Here is a 26,905-nt window from a genome sequence, read left to right on the forward strand (position 1 = left end):
AAAAAAAAAAAAAAAAAAAAGAGAGTAGTGATGGTTCAGTGGTAAAATTCTCACCTTCCATGCAGAGACCTGGGTTCAATTCCAGACCAATGCACCTCATACATAGCCACAACCCATCTGCCAGTAGAGGCCTGTGTGTTGTTATGACGCTGAACAGGTTTCAGCAGAGATTCAGACCAAGAGAGACCAGGAAGAAAGGTCTGGCGTTCTACGTCCGAAAATTAGCCAGTGAAAGCCCTGCAGAGCATAACCATCAATTCACAATTGATTATGGGGATAGCGCATTACCAGGCAGCATTTTGTTCCATTGTACGTGGAACAAGCCAAAAAATGTCACCGCACATATCATTGTCAGGTTCCTGAAAAGTTGTAGAAAGCGTGTGTGTGTGTGTGTGTGTGTGTGTGTGTGTGTGTGTGTATATGTGTACACATATGTAATTTGGGGATTATCAGCATTTATGGATTTCCCAGTCCCAGGCATCCTTCTGTATTGAGATGAATTAGAAATTTCAGCTCACTAGGGCGTGAATTTACCAATATGTTGGGGGTAAATGCACCAGATGATCTTCAAACAAAGTGCTTTTAGGCCCAGGTGCTAAGCCTCCCTCGATGCCCACTTAGCCTGAGCCTACAGGAAGTTCATCAGTTCATGCCAAAATGAGCTTTTTGGGTGGGTTAGAAGCAGATGGACACAGGGGCCTCTGGTGCCGGGGAGTCCAAGAGGAAGACCGGTGTGGTGGAAAGGGATGAGAGTGCTTTTATAACTCAGGATTCTTCCTTTCCTCTTTCTCCCGCTGAGCGCAGTAATGGAGCCTCCGAGGCGGGGGACTGTGGTTAACAGGCATTGATCTGTGTACCAAAGGAAACACTACAACCGATCGGAGGAAACGACATGTGATTAAACAGTTCACTGGAAACTGGAAACAAAAACGCAGGAGCTAGCGGGAGGCAAGAGCAGCGAGGCAGATCGGAAAAGATGAGACCTGAGCCTCAGAAGACCTGATTTGGGGTCCTAGCTCCTTAACACACGTGGTATAAAACCTGGCAATCACTCTCAGGGCCTTAGTGTACACATCAAACAAACCAGGGCAGCGATTCCTAATCTACCTCACGCATTATTTCACAGAGAGGCCCAGATAAGATAATAGATGTGAACGTTTTTACAAAACATACAAATACAAATTTGAATTATTATGTGGCTGGAGGGAATGTCCTCCTGAACCGTAAACATATTAACGAAGGGCCTTGAACAAATCCAGGAATGAAAATGAATTAGACTGAATGATGACGACAAAAAAACAAAACAAAAAACCCTTGAACAAAAAACAACAAGCATGTTACAATCTGCCATACCCTCTGAAAACCACTGCAACTCCTGAACCACCCACTGAGCGTATATTATGCCCCATAAAAACCAGCACAGTCATTATCTTCCCACCACGGGGGACACAGTTCCGCTCCATGCTTCAGGCCACAGCATCTGAGAATAAGGCCGTTTCTCCAAGGCAGAGCTGCTAACCTGGCATACACCTGCGTTGCCACGGGGAACCTGGCAGCCAGCACCTGCTGCTGCAGCTGCAGACCGAGCGTCCCTGTTGGCAAACGCCAAAATGCATTTTGTGAGGTTGGCTGTAGGGCCCAGCGCTGACAGTAAAACTCCTTCCGGTGCCCTGTAGGTATGGTTGGCAGGTGGGAGGGAACACAGTTCTTCCTGTGTCCTCCCATCTGAGATCATGACTTCAGAGCAGTCCTCATCAGAAAGAGTGTTGCCACAGCTGTGCAAGGTGGCAACTGCCTCAGCGGTCTCCTCAGCTCTCTCGTTTGCATAAGGGGGCCTGGAGTGAGGCGCCCATCCTCCCCCATAGCGAAAGAGACCTGAGCTGTTCTGATGTCTCGCCTTGCCTTTCTTCCTCTGCTGCCAGAGTTGTTGTAAACACGAATGAGCTCCAAACCCAGCTTGGACACAAAAAGAGGAGGTGGGTCTGGCTTCTTTCTCTCTGTCTGATGGCACAGGGCTGAACAACCAAGGCCATGCTGGGGGTAGGGGTGTGCTATTTCAAGTCTATAGGCCAGCCAAAGCTTTGTCCTTAGCTGGAAGAAAGCGAACCAGGTGTCTTTAGATATATTTTGCCCCTCTTTCATAGCCTAGGGATTTTTCTTTAAAATATCTCTTATATTTTATTTCTTCTCCATACCACCATCACCACCTGTCTTAGTCATCTAGTACTGCCATAACAGAAATACCATGAGTAGATGGCTTTAACAAACAGAAGTTTATTCTCTCACAGTCAGAATAAGATAGAAGTCCGAATTCAGGGTGCCAGCTCCAAGGGAAAGCTTTCTCTCTCTGTTGGCTCTGGAGGAAGGTCCTTGTCATCAATCTTCCCCTGGTCTAGGAGCTTGTCTGCTCAGGAACCCTGGGTCTAAAGGACGCTCTCTGCTCCCTGTGCTGCTTTCTTGGTGGTATGAGGTTCCCCGTCTCTCTGCTCGCTTCTCTTTTATATCTCAAAAGAGACTGGCTTAAATTTTAGATTAATCTTGTAGATTGAGTCTACATAACTACCACTAATCCCATCTCATTAACACCACAGAGATAGGATTTATAACACACTGGAAAATCACATCAGATGACAAACTGGTAGACAATCACAAAATAATGGGAATCACAACCTAGCCAAGTTGACAGATATTTTTGGGTGACACAATTCAATCCGTGAAACTACCCTAATGCAGGTCCCCATCACCTCATAACTGCACTTCTGCACTGCTGACCTCTGAGACTCCTGTTTTGCCCTGGGTGAGGCAGCATGGCCTTTGGGGCAGGCAGAACAGTTTTTGAGTCCCTTCCTTACTATGTAACAGCTGTGTAACCTCACACAAGTGACTAAACATCTCTGAGCCACCGGTGCCATTGGTAATAGGGTAACAATCAAATCTACTTTGTAACACCACCCAGTGGTTCAAACGCACTGACGTGGGTGCTTGATAAAGGCTATTCCTCCTTCCCTTCCTTTCCTCCCTTGTGCCAACATGAAGGGAGTCCATGAAACTGAACACCACTTTATCACAGCGATCCTGGTACAAACATTTCCGGTGACTTCATATTTCCCACCACACCGATTCTCAATTTATCTGACTGGCTTTCAGCATCCTTAACCTGGTTTGACCCTCCCTCCTAAGTTGGCCTTCCTTTTGAGCCCTCCAGCAACTAGCCTCTAGGTTCTTTCCCTAGCCTGGCACACTCCAGGTCATCTCTGACTGACTGGCACGACTTTAACTCACTTACTTTGGACCCGTCATCAGGAAAGATCAATGCCTAGAAAAGGTAAAGTAGAGGGCCAGTGAAAATGAGGGAAACCCTTAATGAGATGGAATGACACAACAGCTACAACAATGAACTCAAATATACCGACAATCATGAGGATGGTGCAAAACTAGCCAACATTTCGTTCTGTTATACGTAAGGTCGCCATGAGTTTGAATCGACTTCACAGCAACTAACAAAAATCATGCCTTTGCAATGGCCATGGTTGTTCCTCAGGCCTTTATTTTTCTTCTTCACCTCTCTGAGGGTCCTTGGGAATGAGGAGGAAAATAAATTCTATCATTTATTAAGCACTTTCAATGCATTAATTACCAGGTTTGGTGTTTTACATATGTTATCTCAGTTCATTCTAATGACTTTTTTTTTTCAAAGTGTGTATTATTATCCCCATTTCTTTGATGAGGAAATTGAGGCACAGATATCTCAACTACTGGTCTGTCAAACTCCAGAGACTTTGCTCTTTGAACTTCCCCAAGGTGATTTTCTAGGAGTAGGACAGGATGTTATCTGCAGCAGCATCCCTCCCCTGAGAGCAGGTCTCTGGCTATACTTCCTGGAAGTAAATCTTGATTTAATCCCAATAGATGGTGGGTGGAAGGAAAAGCAAATACTCAGGGTAAAGCGTCTGTCAGATCCATGTTTTCTTATTTGGTAAAAGGCAACAAGAGCATTCACCCTTGCGTATCTGGTCTCTGAGGAAGGCTCCAGTTAAACCAGTTGCCACTGAGTCGACTTCAACTCATGGCAACCCCATGTGTCAGAAAAGAACTGTGCTCTGTAGAGTTTTCAATGGCTGATTTTTTTTGGACATAGATTGCCAGGCTTTTCTTCTGAGGTGCCTCTGGGTGGGCTTGAACCTTCAACCTTTTGGTTATCAGCCAAGTACATTAACTGTTTGCACCACCCAGGGACTCTGTGATGAGGGCTATACACCATCTTAGGGCCAGACTTAGACCCATCAGGATCCCTGAGCATTATCACTGAGACTTTATACACCTATACTCACCACCCACAAGGTTGATGAAGAAAACTGGGGACATGATGGAGATTGGTCAAAGCTGCTGAAACCACAAGAAAAGGGGGAAAAAAGTATGTCCACAGAGCTATCTTGAGCATCTCTTAACCGTTCTCTTCGTTGTATTAAGTGAAGAGCACTGGGTTGTGGAATTCTAAGGAATGTATGGGGAGCTTCATGGACCAGGTTTTTGGACAATCTAGAGCCTGGTCTTTTGTAACTTGGGAGCTTGAAGAACCCTTGCCTGCCTCAGCAGCCTCTGTAGGTATTACTGGCCAGTTCCTGGAGGAGACTCTGGACAAATACCCACCTTTCGGCAATTCCAAGCAGATGAATTGACAGATTCACTCTGCTTGTAGGTGATACAGCCATGGCTCAACCTGGTTGCCTTTTTAATCCTCCAAATAGCTTCCAAGGCTACTGGATAGTGTTGGATTAAAGTGATGGGTTAGCCTTAATAGAAAAAAATATGGTCAGCAGACTTACTTCAGAAGAGAAAGTTGCACCTTTTTGAGTGTTCTTCAAATATATTTACTCCGTGTTAAACATGTGAATAAAACACTAATGGTGGGTGGTAGGGAAAATGGGAAATGGAAAAATTCATGAGTCTGAAGTGGGAAAGACTAGATGGGAGAGATCAAGAGACCATGTCCTAATGCAAAGGAAGGTTTATGTAAGGACATAATGGAAGATGGTTAGAAAGGAATAAGGAAACATCATCTGAAGGCCTTGATCATTAAGCTAAGGAATATAGGCTTTATCTGGTAGGCTCTTAGGAGTCAATATATGTTCTTGAATAGGAGAATAATAATCAAAATGAGGTTTTTAAGCATTACTAGAGATCTTTTGTTCCATCTCATCAATATGTACTCAAAATGTATATCATTTTATAGTAAGCACATTTAAAACAAGACAAATGAAAAAGAATCCTCATCTAACATACTACACAGGATAAATTAAAGAGCTAAAAGTAACAACTGTATAAAACAAATGTAATGCATTGACTGGGATCAAGTGGAACTGAAGCGGATTCAGGAAGAGATGGAGTAGGATGGGGCTAACGCTGGCTTAGGGCTGAGTTGTCAGGGGTGGAATGCTAACTCTTCCACTAATGGCATGGTTGAGTCAGTGATTTTTCAACTTTACAGTTTCTAATGAGGAGGTTTATAACTGAAGAAAGTGGGGGCATATTTTGACAGAACTTCTTAAATGACATTCTCTCACAAGCAGTCCTCTGCAGCTCCACCAGACACCAGACCTGAGCTGGACGAGCCCTGTATTCATGCCCACATTACTTTTCTGATTAACCAAGACACTTTCTAAGTGCCGCACAGTTACCCTGGTGCAAGAGAGGCCACATGAATAGAAGACAATTTCTGTCCTCAAGACCTCAAAGGTTAGTTGGAAAGTGTGAACCAACCTACAAAGAACAATTAGAGACCTAGTTAGTAGGAACAGATATAAATATTAAGTAAGGGTGCTGGTAAAGGAGGGCATATACTGGTCAGGAGAGTTGCAGAACAATCATGGAGGAGGTAGGGCTTGACTCACATCTTGAATGTTTTTTAAAGCTAATTCCCTGATTCGGTGAGTATGAAAGTAGTTTCACATTCTGTCCACTACAGCCATTGTAATGGAGCATGGGTCTATTTCCCTGAGTCTTATTTTATACCTCCTCTTTTCTATAAGGTCCTGAGCGCAGGTCCGGTGTGCATTTTCTGGAAGCTGGTCTGGGAGGTTTCCAAACTCTTTCCCAATTTAAAAGCCTGTAGATCCTTTGGCCAGAGATGTATTGCGGGTCTCATCCTAAACCAGGCCCACCTTCTGGCTGGTGGTGGAATATCCTTCTGTTCAGTTGTGCCCATCAGAAAAATCATTACTACACCTTGTTTCACTTACCTTACGGTGAGCCTAAGAAGTTTTGAAAAGCACCTTAATTTGAGGATTTTGAAAGGATTAACCACCCAGGGTCTTTTGTTTTAGTAAATTCCAAGGGAAATAAAATGTGATGAATTAGTACATTTTTATGTTGTTGAAAAAAAGGTATTTCCAACAAATAGGCTGTTAGTATTTCAAAATTCTATCATGTGATCTCCAGCATCATCACCAAGACCATATTTTCCAACTAGTAATCTGTCTTCTTTGTTTCCAACTTTTGTGTTCCAATCACCAGTAATTGTCAATGCATCTTGACTGTATGTTTGATCAATTTCAGACTGCAGAAGTTGATAAAAATTTTCAATTTTTCCATTAGTGGTTGGTGAATAAATTTGAATAATAATCATATTACCTGGTTTTCCTTGTAGGCATATGGATATTATCCTATCAATGGCAGCACTGTACTTCAGGATAGATCTTGAAATGTTCTTTTTAACAATGAATGTGATGGTAGAAACATTGGTGATAGAACCTACACTGGATATTGCATGATAGAATTTTGCAAGACCACAATACGGTCATTGGAAGTACCTTTTTCATCAACATAAACAGTGACTATAGACATGAACCTCATCAGATGGAATACACAGGAATCAAATTGACTGCATCTGTGGCAAGACATGATGGAGAAGCTCAATATCATCAGTCAGAACAAGGCCAGGGGCCGACTGCAGAATAGAACATCAATTGCTCACATGCAAGGGGAAGCTGAAAAAATTAAAACAAATCCACAAGAGCCAACGTACAATCTTGAGTGTATCCCATCTGAATTTAGAGACCATCTCAATAATAGATTTGACACACTGAACATTAATGACAGAAGACCAGATAAGTGGTGAGATGACATCAAGGACATCATACACGGAGATAGCAAAAGGACATTAAAAAGACAGGGAAGGAAAAAAAAAAAAAAGACCAGATGTCAGAAGAGACTCTGAAGCTTGCTCTTGAACATCGAGTAGCTAAAGCAAAAGGAAGAAATGATGAAGTGAAAGAGCTCAACAGAAGATTTCAAAGAGTGGCTCGAGAAGACAAAGTAAAGTATTATAAGGAAATGTGCAAAGAGCTAGAGTCAGAAAATCAAAAGGGAGGAACATGCTCGGCATCTCTCAAGCTGAAAGAACTGAAGAAAAAATTCAAGCCTCAAGTTGCAATAGTGAAGGATTCTATGGGCAAAATACTGAACGATGCAGCAAGCATCAAAGATGGAAAGAATACACAGAGTCACTGTACCAAAAAGAATTGGTCAATGTTCAACCAATTTCAGGAGGTAGCCTATGATCAAAAACCGATGGTACTGAAGGAAGAAGTCCAAGCTGCACTGAAGACATTGGCAAAAAACAAGGCTCCAGGAATTGATGGAATACCAACTGAGATGTTTCAACAAACAGATGCAATGCTGGAAGTGCTCACTTGTCTATGTCAAGAAATTTGGAAGACAGCTACTTGGCCAGTCTACTGGAAGAGATCCATATTTGTGCCTATTCCAAAGAAAGGTGATCCAACAGAGGGCAGAAATTATCAAACAACATCATTAATATCACATGCAAGTAAAATTTTGCTGAAGATAACTCAAAAACAGAGAATAATAATCAAAATGGGGTTTTAAACATTACTAGAGATCTTTTGTTCCATCTTATCAATATGCCCTCGACAGGGAACTGCCAGAAATTCAAGCTGGATTAAGAAGAGGACATGGAATGAGGGATATCATTGCTGATGTCAGATGGATCTTAGCTGAAAGCAGAGAATACCAGGAAGAGGTTTACCTGTGTTTTATTGATTATACAAAGGCATTCCACTGTGTGGATCATAACGAATTATGGATAACATTGCAAAGAATGGGAATTCCAGAATGCTTAATTGTGCTCATGGGGACCCTGTACATAGACTAACAGGTAGTTGTTCCAACAGAACTAGGGGATACTGCACGGTTTAAAATCAGGTAAGGTGTGTGTCAGGGTTGTATCCTTTCACCATACTTATTCAGTCTGTATGCTGAGCAAATAATCTGAGTAGCTGGGCTATATGAAGACGAACATGGCATCAGGATTGGAGGAAAACTCATTAACAACCTGCGATATGCAGATGACACAACCTTGCTTGCTGAAAGTGAAGAGGACTTGAAGCAATTACTGATGAAGATCAAAGACTACAGTCTTCAGTATGGATTACACCTTAACATATAGAAAACAAAAATTCTCACAACTGAACCAATAAGTGACATCATGATAAATGGAGAAAATATTGATGTTGTCAAGGAGTTCATTATTCTTGGATCCACAAACAATGCCCATGGAAGCAGCAGTCAAGTAATCAAATGACATATTGCATCGGGCAAATCTATTGCAAAAGTCCTCTTTAAAAAAGTGTTAAAAAGCAAAGATGTTACTTTAGGGACTAAGGTGAGCCTGCCCCAAGCCATGGTATTTTCAATTGTCTCATATGTATACAAAAGCTGGACAACAAATAAAGAAGACTGAAGAAGAATTGATGCCTTTGAATTATGGGGTTGGTGAAGAATATTGAATATACCATGTACTGCCAGAAGGGTGAACAAATCTATCTTAGAGGAAGTACAACTAGAATGCTTCTTAGAAGTAAGGATGGCTAGACTTCGTGTCACATACTTAGGACATGATATCAGGAGGGACCTGTTCCTGGAGAAAGACATCATGCTTGGTAAAGTAGAGAGTTAGCAGAAAAGAGAAAGACTCTCAGTGAGATGGATTGACACAGTGACTGCAACAATGGGCTCAAACACAGCAACAATTGTGAGAATGGTACAGGACCGGGCAGTGTTTCCTTCTGTTGTACATAGGGTTGTTATGAGTTGCAGCCTACTCGATGGCTCCTAAACAACAAAACAATTAGTATACTGAGATTATATTCTCTCACTATAAACTTCTTCTTGGTGTATTAACGATGTTTGGTGTCTGTCACAATACCGACTTCCTTCCTTTACTAAGATATTGTGACAAAGACCCTCATAGTGCTTTGCAGATCCTGGGCTTATACTTATTTACTTTTAAAATAACAATCTCAACTCATGAAATTCCTTTGTTCTACACCAGCTATATTTGTGATATATTTTCTGAACATGATGATTGAGAAGCTTATCAAGATTGCTCCCAATGTCCATTAATGATGTTTAAAATAAAACACTGGGGAGTGAGCTGAAGAAAGAAATCAAATCAGTTGAGTAGATTCCAACTCATGGCGACCCCATGTGTGTCAGAGTAGAATTGTGCTCCACAGGGTTTTCAATGGCAATTTTTCAGAAGTAGATCTATCATTGGGCCTTTCTTCTGAGGCACCTCTGGGTAGATTCTAACCTCCTACCTTTCAGTTAGTAGCCATGTGCATAAACGATTTGAACGACTCAGGGAAAACCATCTTCTAATCTCAGCGGAGAAGTCAGGGGATTCAGCTTTACAGTTCAGACATTCTGCAGGGTCCCACAGCAGAGAGAAATGTGCTCTCACTCTTGAGTGCAGCTGTGATTTCACTGCCTGGGCATGTAAAGAAATCTGTTACAAGCCTGGTACAATCGGCCTGGGGCTGCTGCTCTTCAAGCCTACAAGAAGGAAGTGTGGTAAAAATTACAGGGTGGAATAAGCGCTGGGTTAGCTCCCAGGAGACTGAATTCTAATCCTGGCTTGTTTCTCTCTACCTGGAAAGTTACCTAAATTCTCGGAGTTTCTGTTTCCTCACAAGTAACATCACTGGAACGTCCTTGTTAGTTCTAATACTGTTTGATTCTATCATGGGCAGCTGGTTACATAAAATAAAATGAAAACTACAAAACCATGCTGTGTGTGTTCTACACACTGCCTACTCTGTAGCTAGGGTAAAAAGAGGGCAATGTTCACACCAGACATTAGTGCAAAGAAGACAAATTTGGAATGACAAGGGCAACATCTACATGGAGCATTCCTATTTCCATGGTATGGATTTAAGAGACCCAAACAGGCAGGAGTGTGCACACGTATGCCATATGCTACTTTGACACTCACCAGATGAGACTCGTTCCAGTGTGGAGTTTCTCAACCTCAGCACTATTGACGTCTGGGCCAGGTAATTCTTTGTTGTGGGGGCTGTCGTGTACACTGTAGGATGTATAGCAGCATCTCTGATTTTCTACCCACTAGTTGCCGGAAGAAACTTCCACCCAGTTGTGACCATCAAAAATGTCTGCAGATATTGCCACATGTCTCCTGGGGTGCAAAACTGGCCCCAGATGAGCACCACTGCTCTAGTGGGATACAATGTTACCAAAGAATTACTTACATCTGAATCTCAGAGCACAGCTTTTAAGAAAGGTCACCCCCTCCTGAACTTTAAAAGAGAGATGCCACGTGAGACCTCTAGAGTTAACAGACACTTGGGTATCTGCGTATCTGTGCCTTCACAAGATTTATGAAAAAGTGACTTTCAGATGACTGCTGCTTTGTTTTTTCATGACATCACTTATTCTTCAGGCATCTAAAGTGGGAGGGGAAGTGGATTCTTCTGAGGTCCCATGAGGACGGTTTGCTGTTAGGATGCAGGCGTTCTAGTTGCTTCTTCCTGTGTCTGTAGTGGGGGGCACTTGCTGTGAAGCTACCCCCAGAGCAGACACTGCCTGTGTCACAGGGGTCATGATGACACTGGGTTTTGTAGACTGTCAGTCTAACCAACTTCTTGAATAGGGCAACAGCCTCTGAACAGACCTGGGCTTACATATACAAATGAGTTGTAATGGAAGGGAGTCATCATGAAAAGCAAGTCACTTATTCCGATGATACTACCGTTGTTCAAATATTGCTGGATGTTTGGAACTGTTAGTACCAAACTGTGAGCCAATCGACAGAGTCAATCTCAGGGCCCTGCAGTCGTCATGAATTGGGAGCTAAAAAAATACACTGATTTCACTAGTATTGCGTATAGGTGATTTTTGAAAGTTTTCAAATACATACTTATAGGTATATATATTCTCAGAGGATGAAGCTTTTCCTTGACTGAAAATATTTAAAAGAAAATGCACTGAAGTCTCTGGAGACAATCTTAGAAATATTCCAGAAATACTCTTGAGTATTGGCAGCTTTGTGGAATGTGATGTATTCTCTTGAGACAAGGGCCATTCATTTGGCTGGGTACTTGTGAGTACATTTCTTACATGGATAAATCTAAAAGAGCCCCTGGGTGGTGTAAACAGTTAATATGCTCGACTGCTAACCAAAAGGTTACAGGTTCAAATCCACCTATAGGCACCTCAGAGGAAAGACTGGGGATCTACTTGCAAAAAAACAGCCACTGAGTGCCCTACGGAGCACAGTTCCACTCAGATTCACTGCGGTTGCCATGAGTCAGAACTGATTCAATGGCAACTTGTTTTTTTTTAAATTTTTTTTAATATCACATGTGCACTAAGGTACCTATGTACCACCGCCAAACCCAACTTCTTAACCATCAGTCCCCAAAGAAGCAGTGAGAGGTTGAGAAACTCTCTGTTCCAGTCTTCAGCCAAGGTCCCACTGTTACCCACAGGATCACATTTTCAACTGACCCCTTAAAACCAGCCTGAAAATGTGAAAAGCTTTTCTGTACAAAGCAAAGAAGCTCAATAGCATCTCTTCAGGTGAGATCATTTCTGAGGTCTGAGTCATCTGGAGAAAGAACCACAACAAGCCAGCAAAAACTGAGGCTACAGGTATGAGGGTGAAACCACCCACACATTGTAACAACAAGCAGCTCTTAAAATTTGGCACTGCCCTTGGAAATGTTTACAGGCTTAAAAACCTAATTATAAAAGATATAGGGTGTAGAGGGAGAGAAGAAGGAAAAGAGAAGGAAATAACTGTTCATTCTTGGCTGCCATTAATACCCCCAAATTAAAATAAATCCCAAATGAATAGGAAGAACAGTATTGAGACAAACACTAAATTCCAGGGGAGCAGACCTATGTTTTAAAAGCAGGGACATGTGCTTCGGGAGGAATGCTGTGTGCTCGGCCTTGTTTATAACCTGGCAAAGGATTCAAGAATGTAATCTGTTTCCCTTGATGAAACCAAAAAATTTATCCTCAACCCTCACCCCCCACCCCTACCATCCCTGGTCCCTTGCAGATTCCAGACCTGAAAGATGGGATTCCATGGTGAATTTCTGGAATGCTCAGCTCTGGCCTGTCTTTAATCAGCATAGCTAGATGGTGGAGGGGTAGGGGTGCAGAGGCAAGGTGCCAGTGAATTGAATCATGGCGGAGAGGGCTTTATTTTTTTCAAAAAGAGATCACTGTGCAGAAGTGAAGCTTTTCTGAGGGAGCCTGGAGGGAGCTTTTCAGACCTGTCAGACCTGAGGTATTTTGGGGATTTTTTTTTTTTTTTTTGGTGGATAATGCATAAGATCTGGAGCTGCACAGAGGAGCATCTCTCTTTAACTCCGCAGTGACCAGAGTCCCGCCCTGACTTCCTTCTGCCTTGGACAAGACTCTTTAGGATCCTTCAGCGTCAGAGTGAGCTGACTTCATGTGAATGTAATGCAGTGGAGAGAGCATGGCTTTAGGGGTCTAATGTGTTCTCTTCCTTTTACTGGCCGTGCCATTTTGGATGTTACCTGGCCTGGCTAAGCCTCTGTTTCCTTAACTGCAAAAGGAGAATAGTAGCATCTGTACTGAGGGGTTTTGTGAGGCTCACATTAGAAAACATCTGTAGAGCAACCAGCAGCGGCCCAGCAGCACACAGGCTGCAATAGGATGTGTCAGTTCCCCGCCCGCTGAAGTTCCCTTGGAGAATGATGGGATTGGTAGTTGAAAAGGCCTACAAAGCTACTCTGTTCCAGCCTCCTACTCAGAGAGGAGTCCCTTCTGCAACATCCCTGACAGATAGGAAATCCAAGTGCTCTTGAACACGACAGAGATGGGAGCTCACCATCTCCTCAGGCAGCCCAGCCTGTGTGGGCAGCTCTAATTGCTAGAAAGCTCTTCATGTAAGCCAACATTTACATCTAATTTCTACTGATGTAGAATACTGAACTATAACCACAACGACGTAAACAGCTAACATTTACTTACACTGTGCACTTACTTTGTAGCAAGCACTGGCTTAAGAGATTTACAAGCATTATCAAATTTAATCCTCACAACACCTCAGGAGGCAGGGATTAATTGTCCTCATTTTATGGATAAGAAATGAGGCTTTGAGTGGTTATGCAACTTACTGAAAACCTCTTAGTTACCAAGCTGAGACTTGAACCCATATGTTGTCTGACTCCCAATTCATGCTGCTATCCCTAGGCTACACTGCTGTCCTTTGTAGCTCAAGCATTAAGTGTAGCGTTGGGTTCAGAGTGAGTGCTCAACCAATGGAGAATGAATGAATGAACATATGTGCATATATACTATGGAAGCATCCTATCTACAAAACAGTCAGGGCCTGGACTATCGCCCCTCCCTTTTGCTGGGTTCCCCCTTCCAAAACCTCTTGGTCTTGTCTGTGTTGCTCATGTTGTCTTTGTACCTAAGTCCCATATTTAAGCAGATAAAAAAGTAAAGCATGCACTCTGTGTAGGGTAAAGCTTCCTAGATGTGTATGTGTGTATGTGTGTGTGTGTGTGTGTGTGCATTTTCAGTGGGGCACCCCAGATCTAGTCATGCAGATTTTTAGCAGCATCGTAGTTACTGTTTAAGGTCTTCATTATATTCCTTACAACTTCTCTATCCATCCCCCTTTTTTTTCTATGAGAAAACCACAAGACATAAAAGCTGTGGAATTCTGAGAGGTTTCCTTCCCAAGCCCCAAACATATGTGTATATTTATTTAAGCAACATATATTTATTTAATAAGATCTAGACAGATACATTTAGAACAGATTTGGGAAGGGAGACTTTGTAATGATCTATAAGGATCTCTAACTGCAGTTTCCGGTCACCCCCAACTTCTGTCAGCCCTCCCACTCCCTCCACCCCCACCTCCGTTTCCAGTCAGGAGCATGTACAGAAGGCTTTAGGGCATCACACTAGCTTCCCAGCAGCCAACTGCTCACTGCTTGGAGGAGCCTGATTTGCCCCGGGCCTGGTTCTCATCCCTGACTTTTGCTTTTCTCTTAGGATTGTGCCCTGCCTAGTGACTCATTTCTACTAGCTGAAGTGTGTTCTTGCCTCTCCAAGTCCAAGTTCCCAGCCTCCTGTTTCATCCTCTGCTGGGGATGGGAGTTTTGCCTCAGAAGCCCAGCCTAGGTGCTCTTATGCCAAACCCAACTCACTTGCTTAAACACCCTCAGAGACTCTTTGTTGGCCTCCATGCCAGCAAGGAGCTCAGACAGAGCTCGGTGCTGGTCGGGGAGGTAGACATGCAAACAAGTCACTGCCATATGATGTTACATGGGATTATAGACACAAGAATATTGGCTACTATAATCTGTGGTTAAAAAAGAAAGCTAAATAAGCTTTCTGTGTTTTGCTTATTCTCTGTCTCTTGATTAAACATTGTAATTTGGCTGTATTTAATTTCACTATGATTAGTCATGATCTCTCTTAGATGGTAAACTACCAGCGGCAGGGTGTAACTATGTCTTATTCGTTTCACTATCAATTATTCAGCATCACACAATGCAGAATTATGTCCTTAAAAACACTTGTGTATTACGTGGGGGTTGTACCTGTACAGACAAACTGAACTGACCAATATGAAGTGGATTAACCAGGTCAACTAATTTTAGCTAAGCAGGCAAACTAGTAACTTGCTTTTCCCCTTTACTATGGAGCATGAGTAAGAGAGGTTCCCATGAATTATCCACTAGGCAGTTCTAACCTTCTATCCCATTGTACCTATAAAGACAAAGCTCCAAGCTGTTGAACCATTAATACAGGGTGAAATAATGCGAGTGATACCGATGCACACTGCACACACCCCAGAGTTTTTTCAGGCATCATTTAGTAGATAATATTAAGACTACAGACTTCCCATGCACCCACCGCATAATAAATAAAATACTGAGAATAATACAAGAATAATTAAAATTATATTTTTGTACTGTCAAAGTATCATTATTATGCTGAGTTCTGGATGGTCTTTTAAAGAATTAATTAATCAGTGAATCAGAACTTACTGGAAACTTTTGTTTTTCAGCCTGGGTCAGCCACTGTAGGGCTCAAAAGGAGTATGATAATCAGGGTTCTAGGAGTAAAAATTAAAAAACAAAACAAAACAAAAAACTACAGGTATGAGTTCAAATAGTAGGAGCTGCTTTATAAAGGAGTGAGGCTTTAGATGAGCTAGATGGAAATACAAGATTATTAACTTTTTATTGAATGGGAACTAGAAGATAATACTCCCAATTATTTAAGGTTAATATTAACAGCTTAAGACATCATTAGCTCTGATTTAGCTCGGGGTCTGGAAATCTCTTGCCATGTCTTTTTTCTCATCAAGCCATTAGCTTGACAAGTCATACTGGTGGAGTAACAAGTGTTTTCTGTTAGGGTCATTTTAGAACTACGTCTCATAAAACAGCAGTAAATAATATTGTTTATGGAGTTATAGTACTGTAGGTGGGTACACCATAAACTGACATCCCTGTGTATTTACTTCCCTGTGTCCAACCTTCCCTAGCATTCTCCCCAGTGTTTAACTTTAAATTGCTCCATAGCACAGACAGGAGGGCAAAAGACACAATGGTAGGTGAGCGTATTTCTACAGCATCTTCCAAATGAGGACTAGAGAGCTATCTACAGATCTAGCTGTATATGTAAAAGGAACGGCAGTAGTTTAGATCAATGCTGGAAGCTGTGAATATAGTCAATATGTCTACTGAATGGTACATATGCTTGACTAGAAACAGACACATGGGTTTATGTGTATATAATTTCAGTCTGTGCAGGGCAAATGAATTCTCTGGGGTCTTTAATGCTCACCACTCAACCTTGAAGAGAAAAGCACTATAACAAGGCCAAAGTAGGGGAGAAATAGCCACAGAGCAGTCATGTGTGGGACCAGTTCCCAGAGTAATGAGGGACTTCCCCATAACTGGGCCACCATCTCACCCACGTGTTTTTCATACACAACTGGGACTGCTGAAAATACCTGTTGAAGGGTAGCTTAGTCTCCGAATCCATATTCCCTTTCAGCCCCCAAAACACATCAGACTTTCTTACTACAGTGCCCATCGACCACTAGTCTGGCTTCTCAAAAGCCCCAAATAACTATAAGATCCCAATCTCCTTTCCCTTTAACTAGAGCCAGAGCTGCTAAACGGCCTTTTTGCTGCCTTTTGCGTGTGGTGCTAATTAACATGATCCAAGTTACAATATCCTCATATCACTTGGATCATGTTAATTAGCACCACACGCAAAAGGCAGCAAGAGGCTGTTTGGCAGCCCTGGCACTATTTAAAGGGAAGGGAGATGCAAGTAACAATATCCACCATTCCTGTCGATTTGTCGTACACTGGTGGCTTGCATTTTGCTGTGATGCTGAAAGGTATGCCACTGGTATTTCAAATACCAAAAGTGTCGCCCATGATGAACAGGTTTCAGTGGAGCTTCCAGACTAGGATAGACTGAGAAGAAGGACCTTGCAACCTATTCCTGAAAAAATTGGCCAGTGACAACCCTATGGATAGCAGCAGAACGTTGTCTGATATAGAGCCAGATGATGAGCCTCTCAGGTTATAGAAGGTACTCAAAATATGACTGGGGAAGAGTTGCCTCCACAAAGTAGAGTTGACCTTAACAACGTGGGTGGAGAAAAGCTTTTGAGACCTTCATTTGCTGATGTGGCATGACTCAAAATAAGAAGAAACAGCTGCAAAAATCCATTAATAATCGGAACGTAGAATGTACGAAGTATGAGTCAAGGAAAAATGGAAGTTGTCAAAAATGAAATGGAACGTCTGAAGATTGATATCCTAGGAATTAGTGGGCTGAAATGGACTAGTATTGGCTATTCTGAATCAGACAATCATATGGTCTACTATGCCAGGAATGACAAACTGAAGAGGCACGGTGATCCATTCATCATCAAAAGGACATTTCAAGATATATACTGAAATACAAAACTGTCAGTGATAGGATAATATCCGTATGTCTACAAGCAAGACCAGTTAATACGACTATTATGCAAATTTACACACTAATCACTAATGCCAAAAATGAAGAAATTGAAGATTCTTACCAAATTCTACAGTCTGAAATTGATCACACATGCAATCAAGATGCATTGATAAGTACTGGTGACTGGAATGAGAAAGTTGGAAACAAGAAGGATCAGTAGTTAGAAAATTATGGCTTTGGTGATAGAAATGACACAGGAGATCACATGATAGAATTTTGCAAGACCAACAACCTATTCATTGCAAATACCTTTTTCCAACAACATAAATGGCAACTACACATGTGGACTACACCAGATAGAACACACAGTAATCAAATTGACTACATCTGTGGAAAGAGATGATGGAGAAGCTCACTATCATCACTCAGTACAAGGTCAGGGGCTGACTGTGGAACAGACCATCAATTGCTTATATGCAAGTTCAAGCTGAAGCTAAAGAAAATTAAAACAAGTCCACAAGAGCCAAAATATGACCTTAAGTATATCCTACCTGAATTTAGAGAGCATCTTAAGAATAGATTGGATGCACTGAACACTAATGACCGAAGACCAGATGAGTTGTGCGATGACGTCAAGGACATCATACATGAACAAAGTAAAAGGTCATTGAAAAGACAAAAAAGAAAAAAAGGACCAAAATGGATGTCAGAAGAGATCTGAAACTTGCCCTTAAACGTAGAGTATCTAAAGTGAATGGAAGAAATGATAAAGTAACAGAGCTGAACAGAATATTTCAAAGGGTAGTTTGAGAAGACAAAGTAAAGTATTATAATGAAATGTGCAAAGACCTGGAGTTAGAAAACCAAAAGAGAACACGCTCAGCATTTCTCAAGCTGAAAGAACTGAAGAAAAATTCAAGCCTCAAGTTGCAATATGGAAGGATTCCATGGGCAAAATATTGCATGATACAGAAAGCATCAAAAGAAGATGGAAGGACTACACAGAATAACTGTACCAAAACAAATTGGTCTACGTTCAACCATTTCACAAGGTAGCATATGATCAAGAACCGATGATACTGAAAGAGTGGCTGGTGGATTCGAACTGCTGACCTCTTAACCACTGTGCCACCAGGGCTCTGGTACTGAAGGAAGAAGTCCAAACTGCACTGAAGAAAACAAGGCTCCAGGAATTGACAGAATACCAATTGAGATACTTCTCTGCCAAGATATTGGGAAGACAACTGCTTGGCCAACTGAAGAGATCCATATTTGTGCCTATTCCAAAGAAAGGTGATCTAACAGAATGAAGAAATTATTGAACAATAGAATTAATATCACATTTAAGTAAAAATATGCTAAAGATACTTCAAAAACCGTTGCAGCAGTACATCAGCAGGGAACTGCCCGAAATTCATGTTGGATTCAGAAGAGGACATGGAACGAGGGATATCATTGCTGATATCAGATGGTTCTTGGCTGAAAGCAGAGAATACCAGAAAGATGTTTACCTGTGTTTTATTGACTATGCAAAGGCATTCAACTGTGTGGACCATAAAAATTATGGATAACATTGTGAAGAATGGGAATTCCAGGACACTTAGTTGTACTCATGGGGAACCTGTACATATACCAAGAGGCAGTTGTTCGAACAGAACTAGGGGATACTGCATGGTTTAAACTCAGGTAAAGCGTATGTCAAGGTTGTATCCTTTCACCATACTTAATCAATCTGCATGCTGAACAAATAATCTGAGAAGCTGGACTATATAAAGAAGAATGGGGCATCAGGATTGGAGGAAGACTCATTAACAACTTCCGATATGCAGATGACACAACCTTGCTTGCTGAAAGTGAAGAGGACTTGAAGCACTTACTGATGAAGATCAAAGACTACAGCTTTCAGTATGGATTACACGTCAACACAAAGAAAAAAAAATCCTCACAACTGGACCAATAAGCAACTTCATGCTAAATGGAGAAAACACTGAAGTTGCCAAGGATTTCATTTTACTTGAATCTACAATTAATGCCCATGGAAGCAGCAGTCAAGAAATCAAATCACTTGTTTCATTGGGAAAATCTGCTGCAAAAGACCCCTTTAAAGTGTTAAAAAGCAATGATGTCACCTTGAGGACTAAGATGCTCCTGATCCAAGCCATGGTATTTTCAATTTCCTCATCTGTATGCGAGAGCTGGACAATGAATAAGGAACACCGAAAAAGAACTGATGCTTTTGAATTATGGTGTTAGTGAAGAATATTGAATATACCATAGACTGCCAGAAGAACGAACAAATCTGTCTTGGAAGAAGTACAGCCTGAATGGTCTTTAGAAGTGAGGATGGTGAGAAACTTTGTCTCATGTACTTTGGACATGTTATCAGGAGGGATCAGTCCCTGGAGAAGGACATCATGCTTGGTAAAGTAGAGGGTCAGTGAAAAAGAGGAAGACCTTCAATGAGATGGACTGACACAGTGGCTGCAACAATGGGATCAAACACACAAAGATTGTGAGGATGGCAGAGGACAGGGCAGTGTTTCCTTCTGTTGTCCATAAGATCACCATGAGTTGGAGCTCACTCGATGGCACCTAACAGCAATAACAACAAGTTACAACGTGTGCTAAAGATTCCAGTTTGTTACTTACTTAATGAACTTCCTGGGATTTGAACATGAGGCTCCAGGTAGCAGGGGAAACCTCATTAGTTTCAATTACAAGAAGTTCCTATGCATTAAGACTGTTTGAGGGAAGGAACTACTGACCAGATATAAATCACTAATTTTGTTTCATTTATTATTATACTTATTTACTTCCTAATTAGTAGTGACTGGCTTATGATCCTAATCAATGCAAAGGAATTTGGAATGGTATACAATGGTATGGTTTAAAAAGATGCCAGCATGCATAACTGCTAAATTATTGCTAATTGTTATTTACATGAGGCCTGGAAGACTAAGTAATGCAATGCCTGATTAGCATTAAAGATATGGTAGCCATTTCCAATTTACACTAAGGCAATAGAGATCAAACTGCTAGTTTAAAAAAAATCTATCTTTAGGTCCCAACAATTGCACCATTGCACCATTGCATAGTGACCTCCACCTAAGGCGAAACAGTTTTCTCCTGTCTTCAATTGTATCTTGCCAGGGCTTGGCTAGAGCTTTGCCAAAAGGAAGTTACATAGGAAGACACAGCATCACACTGGCACTGGGCTGCAGTACTTAAATATTAGAGTTGAGAGCCAACTGGCAAATATACTAAGCATAAGGCCTTGGATTGTTTCTGAAAATTTTCAGAAATGTAGGTTTGTTCTAGCACTGGAAGGTGTGCTTGCTGGAGAGTAGAGACCTGAGACAGAAGGTTTCTGGGAGGCTGAGGTTATCCTGAAGTCATGGGTGCCAATCAGTGAGGCTGATAAAGCACTAAAAAAATCAGTTGCTGTCAAATTGGTTCCAACTCATGGCGACTCCATGTGTGTCAGAATACAGCTGTGCTTCATAGGGTTTCTAATGGCTGATTTTTCAGAAGTAAATCTGGGCATTTCTTCCAAGGTGCCTCTGGGTGGACTCAAACCTCCAACCTTTCAGTTAGCAGCCAAGTGCATTAACCATTTGTATTACCCAGGGACTCCATCAGAGCACTAGAGATTGCTCATTCAGGAGAGCTGGGTTACCAGCCAGCGTCACAAGCACCTAATGCTGCTTGCCTGATAGTGGTTGCAGTGAAGGAGAGAAGAAAGAGAGAGCTCTGGGATGCAGAGACCTAAACCTGAAATCTTTTAGTTCAAAATGCCCCATCAAGAGGTCCTCATGACACCACTTCTGTTACGGCAAATCTTACCCCCTCATTCAAATCTGATTTCATGTAGTGAGGGACAGGGCTCGGAGGAAACACTCCAGGATATACTTCAGGCCACACACACCCTGAGGCTGAGGCCTGCTTCTACTTACTCTCATTGTTTCTGATAGGACTCTAGCATTTGCTTTTTTCCTCCTCCCACTTTTCTTCAATCAGCCCCTTATCTTTTCACCTTTACCCTTTTGTCTTGGCCTCTGCCTTAATCCAATGGATTCAATGGAATGGAAAAGGAGATTATTGGAGTAGGAGCCAGAAGGTCAACTGCACCTGACTTCGCAAGTCCTTTTACCTCTCAGGACTGGTGACTTTTCATTGTATCAAGAGGATATGGTAACATGCTGCCCTACCCCTTCCTCACAGCCACACTTCAAAGCTCAAATGTAAACATATATGTGGAAGTCCTTTGGAAATCACAGAGTTGTATATAAATGGGAAGGATTCTTACAGGATTCTACTCTTCATAGGTAGAGTAATTCAGTCGCCAAAGGAGACAAAATCGTCAGTGGATGCTGGCTTTTCCACTGACGCCCTGACACATGTAGAGAGAGGCGCTCCCCAGAGGCGACTCTGTAGAGCCGAGTGAAGCCAAGGAGAGAAGGTGGCATTCTGGCCACTTCTCCATGAATTCTCAGTACTTTGTACACTGAGAGCCTGATGACAGTTTGGGCCACGGTGAGCAGTCTCTAGTTTCCATAATTCTCTGACAGATTGTTTTGAGAAGACTTTTCATTTTTCCAGGCAAACATTGTTCTTGGCCGCCAGGCTTTATAACGATGCCATTCTCTGCAGCCTCCTAAGTGTTTTATATTTTAAGAGAAAGAGTAAGAGCAAGAGAAAAAGAGAAACTAGAACAGTAGGTGTTTGATGTTTCACATCACATAACCTCTGTATTGAGCTTTGTGGGTAGCTTCATTCGGACTTCACTATGGACCTGCTGAATTTTGATTTCTCTCAGTTGGTGAGAGAGATTTTCCTGACAAAGATCAGTTCAAATCATTTGACAAACTTATATGTATGTTATGTATACATATTATTTTTCTAAGAGAAATAGTGATTAGGCATAGGAAATTCATTGCTTACTCTTTTTTCTTAGCTAATAATCAAGTTTAGAAAAGTTAATTCGATGTGCTTTATGTAAATTAAAAAATATAAAATATACCAAATATCATGCATACAAAGCATATACATATATATATATTCAAATCCACTGCCATCGAGTCAATTCTGACTCATAAAGACTTTATAGGACAGAGTAGAACTGCCCCATAGGGTTTCCAAGGCTGCCCTGGTGGTACAGTGGTTAAGAGCCCGGCTGCTAACCAAAAGGTCTGCAGTTTGAATCCACCATTCACTCCTTGGAAACCCTATGGGGCAGTTAGTTCATCTTTGTTCTGTAGGGTCGTTATGAGTCGGAATCAACTTGACGCCAGTGGGTAATCTTTATGGAAGCAGACTGCCACATCTTTCTCCCATGGAGCAGCTAGTGGGTTTGAACTGCAGATCTTTCAGTTAGCACCTGGATGCTTAACCACTGCGACACCAGGGCTCCATATATACATATATTCCCATTGCCACTGAGTTGATTCCAGCTCATAGCTACTCTATAGGACAGAGTAGAACTGCCCCATTGGGTTTCCAAGGTGCGGCTGGTGGATTTGAACTGCCGACCTTTTGGTTAGCAGCTGAGCTCTTAACCACTGCACCACCAGGGCATATATAGTATATGTATATTCCATATATGTATATAAACTAGCCACTCCTAGGGAGAAAGATGTGACAGCCTGCTTCTGTAAAGATTACAGCCTTGGAAACACTACAGGGCAGTTCTACTCTGTCCTATAGGATTGCTATGAGTCAGAATCGACTGGATGGAGATGGGTTTGGTTTTGGTTTACATAAACAGAACACATGATTGTGTAATTATATATATATAATTACACATATGTATGCTGTTGTTGTTGTGTGCTTTTGAGTTGATTCCAACTCATAACAACCATATATTACAGAGTAGAACTTCCCTGTAGGGTTTCCTAGGCTGTAATCTTTACAGGAGCAGATCACCAAGTCTTTTCTCCTGTGGAATGGCTGGTGGGTTTAAACTGCCAACCTTTTGGTGAGAAGCCAGTCCTCTTAACCATTGTGCCACCAGGGGATCCTTACATATATATGTATAGTGTGTATATACATGTATGTGTATTTTCACTTAAGGAATGTGTTCTTCATATGTTCCTTAGAAAAAAATAAAAATAAAATGACCACTTAAGTACTATCACGCAGTTTAAGGCACCAAATATTACTAATACCTTTGACACTCCCATGGATGTTACCCCTATCTACCTCTCAACATGGTGCATTTGGGTAAACTTGAGAAAGGCCTCCCCTCCTCCTAGTGGAGATGCATCCTTATACCAGGGTGAAAGGCTGGGAAGTAGCTCTAAGGGCTAGATTTTAGTTCCAAACACCCTCTTGGCTAGGTGCCTTTGTGTAGTGCACAATCAAATGTGGGCAACCCTGCCCAACCTCCTCTTCTCCAAGGTCATGACTATCAACTTTGCAGTCTCTCTCTTTACACACACACACATACGCACACACACACATACACATTTATTTAACAATAACAAAAAATAATATGGTACCTAGGATATATGATACATGTATATCTCACTGAACAATCCATTGCTTGCTTTAACATACTTTTGAACTTTATGGAGTCACATTGTATCGATGCACAATGACATGCTTTTCTTGCTCAACAACATATTTCTAAGATTCATTTAGGTTAGTATGCTTAGGGGTAGCCCATTCTTTTTTTGGCCAATAGTCTTTGTTTGTATGAATATCCAATCCAAATTATGTCCAGTGTTCAGCTACTTTAAAAAAAAAAAAGTTCCCTGTGAACACGCTGATGTTTATCTTCCATGCAAGTGTGCAGACTTTTTCTAGAATACATGCCTAGGAATGGAACCGTCAGGTAACAAAATGAGGAGCCCTTACGTCTTTAGTTTTATACTATAACGTCAAATTGTTTTCCAAAATGGTTGTGCCCATTACTATCTTGAGGTCATAAAGTATTTCCCTATAATTTCTGAAAGTTTAAAGTTTCATCTATCACATTCAATTATATAATCCATCTGAAGTGGGTGTGTATCACCACCTTATGCTGTTGTGTTGTGATTTACTTTCATCGTTTTTTCCATACGGATAAACAATTGAACCAGCCACCATTTTTAAAATAGTCCATTTTTTTCTCCATTGGTCTCAAATAACATCTCTGTCATATAGCAAGTTTCCATATATGCATGATTGTGCTTCTGGGCTCTTCATTTTCTTCCATGTTTTATTTATCTACCTCTGTACAATAATTACATTGTCTTTATTCAATAGCTTTCATACAGTCTTAATAACAGGTAGGGCAAGTCTTGCATTTTTTTCTTCTTCTTTAGGAGTACCTTAGACATTCCTCCACCTTTCATATAGGCTTTCCACATGAGTTTTAGAGCTATAAAGTTCCAAAAATTCTGTTTGTTGAAATGTTGACTGGAATCGCATTAACTCTGTAGGCCAATTTGGAGAAAACTGATAACCTTTATGACAGCGAGCACATGCATAAACACATATTTCTTTCCATTTTACTTTTTAATGCACTCCAATAAGTTTCATAATTTTTTAATGAAATCTTGCACATCTTTTGTTGGATTTATTCCTAGGTACCATATTATATTTTTGTTATTGCAAGTTTGCATTTCTATACACCAGCAACAAATATAAATATACATCAAAAGGCTTTTCCACATGCATTTCATAACTTTCAATCTTTTTAAACTTTTATTAATTTTGATAACTTATTCATATATTCCTTTTGGATTTCAATAAATCATATAAGCAAATAATGATAGTTTTATTTCTACTTTCCCAAACCTTATACCTTTTGTTTCTTTGACTGTCCCTGTCTTGTTTGGTTGGGGCCTTTAGTGCAACTTTGAAGAGAAGTGGCAATAATGGACATCCCTGCCTTGTTCCTGATATTAAAGGGAAGGCGTTTGATGCTTTGCTGTTAAGTACGATGTCCACTGTAAGTTTTTTTTCTCTTGCTATCCTTTATTAGGATAAGGAAATGTCTATTCTTTATTGGCTAAGAGCTCTTTTATCACAAACGAATGTTAACTTTTATCCAATGGCTTCTACATCAATTGAGATAACCATCTGGCTTTTCTCCTTTGATCTTTTAATATGGGGAATTACATTAAAATATTTTCTAATGTTGAATCACAATTGCATTCCTAAGTTAACTCAGACTTGGTCACAAATATATTGCTAGATTAGGCTTGTTATTGTTTTGATTGGGATTTTTATATCTTATTTCTGCGTAAACTTGGCCTGTTATTTTTCTTTCCCCTCTGTGTTTGTCCAAGTGGGATCAAGGCTGAATCTTAGACAGTGTTTCCTTTTCTGCGCTCGGGAAGAGTTTGTGCAGGAATGAAATTTTAGGTAGAACTGACTGTAAAACCTTTTGGAGAAGGTTTTATTGAGATTTTTACTACCGATTCAATTTATTTAATGATGAAAGGAAAATTTGTGCTTTTCAACTTTTTCTTGAATCAATTTTGGTTTAAGTTATATTCTTTTCTAAAACTGTGCCTGTTTCATCTAAGTTTTCAAATATGCTGACATACAGTTGTTCAAAATATGTTAGTCTTTTTCATCTCACCTGTATTTGCAGTTGTATACCCTTCATAATACTGTTTTTTTCCCTTTTTTCCTTCTCTATTCTTCTTCTTTGCTGTCTGTCTTTCCCTTCCCCCTTGATTATTCTTGCCATAAGTTCATTAGTTTTATTAGTCTTTTCAAACTAACATGTGGTTTTTTTGATCCTGTCTATTATATCTTTATTTTCTATTTTATTGTTTTCTGCTTTTATCTTTATCCTTTCCTCTATTTTCTTTGAGTATATTCATTTAAAAATATTTCAAGTTTTTAAGTTGTATGGTAAGCCACTTATTTTAGCTGCTTAGCCTTTGCTATTTTCAAGTATAAATGTCCAAGAACCAACCTAGCTGCATTCTACAACTTTTCATATGTAGTATTTCCACTATCATTCAATTCTAAGTTTTTTGATCCATGAGTTAATTACAAATGTTTTCTAATTTTCACTCATTTGAACTTTACAGTTATATTTTTGTTATTGATTTTTTAAATCTAATTGCATTTTGTTAAAGAGTATCTTGTCTATGACACTGATATTTTAAAATCTGGTAGACATACGTTATGGTCTAATATATCATCAGTTTTCAATATTGTTCTTTGTTGTATTTTCCATTAGGTGAATGTGGCATTTATGCACGTTTATTAAAATTAGATTTGCAAATGAATTTTTTTCCAATTTTGTATAACCTTACTCAATTTATTTTCTTTTGTTTTGTTTGCTTGATCCATCAATGAGAAAGACTGGCTGAAATGTCCCACTCTAAGGACAAACTTGTCATTTCTTCTTGGTCATGTTTGCTATATATAGTTTTAATCTACATTATTCTGTACATATAAGTTGGAATTTTTAAATATTCTTGGTTTTAGCTGAACATTCTATCATTCATGCTATGACCTCCATTAATTATTTTTTTTAAGGCAAAGGTCATAAAAAGATTATTTTGGCTGATATTAACATAAATATATCAGTTCTCTATTAGTATTTGTGTGGTATATGTTTTTCCATCCTTTTATTTTCAATCATATGTTTTTG

General features: G+C 40.6%; 1 protein-coding gene across 1 annotated transcript in view; it reads right to left on the reverse strand.

Moving 5' to 3' along the window:
• SETBP1 (SET binding protein 1) overlaps positions 1 to 26,905 on the reverse strand; it is a 425,952-nt gene that overhangs the window by 69,645 nt on the left and 329,402 nt on the right. The gene's annotated exons all lie outside the window — the stretch shown is intronic.

Source organism: Trichechus manatus, unplaced genomic scaffold (genome assembly GCF_000243295.1).
Source record: "Trichechus manatus latirostris isolate Lorelei unplaced genomic scaffold, TriManLat1.0 scaffold00078, whole genome shotgun sequence".
NCBI lineage: Eukaryota > Metazoa > Chordata > Mammalia > Sirenia > Trichechidae > Trichechus > Trichechus manatus.